This window comes from Meleagris gallopavo, chromosome 1 (assembly GCF_000146605.3).
Source record: "Meleagris gallopavo isolate NT-WF06-2002-E0010 breed Aviagen turkey brand Nicholas breeding stock chromosome 1, Turkey_5.1, whole genome shotgun sequence".
Lineage (NCBI taxonomy): Eukaryota > Metazoa > Chordata > Aves > Galliformes > Phasianidae > Meleagris > Meleagris gallopavo.
Genome location: NC_015011.2, coordinates 71,202,273 through 71,204,087, shown reverse-complemented (window position 1 = coordinate 71,204,087; position 1,815 = coordinate 71,202,273).

Genomic DNA, 1,815 nt, shown 5'->3' with positions numbered 1-1,815 from the left:
GTCCTGCACTTTGGCCACAACAACCCCAGGCAACGCTACAGGCTTAGGGCGGAGTGGCTGGAAGACTGTAGAGGAAATGGAGCTGGGGGTGTTGATTGATGCTTGGCTGAACATGAGCCAGCAGTGTGCCTGGGTGGCCAAGAAGGCCAGTGGCATCCTGGCTTGTATCAGAAACAGTGTTACCAGCAGAACAGGGAAGTGATTGTCCCCCTGTACTCAGCTCTGGTGAGGCCACACCTCCAGTACTGTGTCCAGTTTTGGGCCCCTCACTGTAAGAAAGACATTGAGGCCCTGAAGTGGGTTCAAAGTAGGGCAAAAGGGCGACAAAGCTGGTGAGGGGTCTGGAGCACAGGCCTTATGAGGAGCAGCTGAGGGAGCTGGGATTGTTCAGTTTGGAGAAGAGGAGGCTCAGGGGAGACCTCATTGCTCTCAATAACTACCTGAAGGTTGTAGTGAGCTGGGGGTTGGCCTCTTTTCTCATGTAACTGGTGATAGAACTAGAGGGAATGGCTTCAAGCTGTGCCAGGGGAGATTTAGGCTGGACATTAGGAGATATACCACTTTTCTGAAAGAGTGGTCAGGCACTGGAATGGGCTGCCCAGGGAAGTGGTGGAGTCACCGACTCTGGAGGTGTTCAAGGAATGTTTGGATTTTGTGTTGAGGGATATGGCTTAGTGAGAACTGTTGGTGATAGGTGGATGGTTGAACTGGATGGTCTTGTAGGTCTTTTCCAACCTTGGTGATTCTGTGATTCTGTGATTCTGAGTCCAAAGGAGGGTGACAAAAATGATGCAAGGCTTGGAATGTGCCTCATATGAAGAGAGGCTGAGACAGGTGGAGTTATTTAGTCAAGAGAAAAGACAGCTGTGAAGAGACCTTCCTGTGTACTTCCAATATGTAAATAGAGATTATAGGAAAGATAGTTAAAGACTTTTCATCAAGGCCTGTAGCAATAGGACAAAATGTAACTGTTTCAAATTGAAAGAGCTTAGATTTAGATTAGATATTAGATTTTTTTATTTTTTTTTTCTAAACAAAAGGTTGGTTAGGCATTAGAGCAGATTGCCCAAAGAGGAATCCTCTAGTTCTACTAGTAAGACAATCTCTAAAAGCAAAGCAGATCAGGTTTTCTGTTTTTGCCATTTCCTCCTTCTTCCTTCATACCTACTTCCTTTCATACTGGAAAATTATGCTAGGTGTTACCTTCCCACTAAATAAAAGCTACTAGTACTTCCCATGAGCTCAGAAAACAGAGGAGCTCTAGTTTATATGAATAAGATGATTAATACTCGTAAGAAATTCTCCACATTCTTCTATTCCTTGCAACTCCTCTTCTCATCAGTCAAGACAAATTTGCACTCCAATGTAGTATATAAACCAAGTTATCTACTGTAAGGGAGCTGTTATGTCACAGCCTGAACTGATGATGGAGCACCTGTTGAAAGGGGTGGGTAGCCTAGGAAGCACTAGTGGAAACAATTCACCTGTTCTTCCCATATGATCAGAAGGGGTGGATCCACGGTCCATCCCTCCCTGGGTTCATTTAAGGACTAGCCTCTGAGGAGAGAATGTCTCCTGGATGAAGGCTGAGGAGAATTGTTCTGTAGTCAGAGACCTTATAATCAGCCGGGTGTGTTAGCTTTATCCTATATATGTTTATTGACATTCCTAATGACAGTGTGGCTGGTATCGCAAAGAATGTATGAGAAGAAATTTCCCTGGTTCCAGGGACCAATGCCTGCATTAAAAAGCGTACCTAAATGATTCCTTTCTGACTAGCTGAGGGCTGAAGGTGGAATGCAGTGTTTTAGTGGC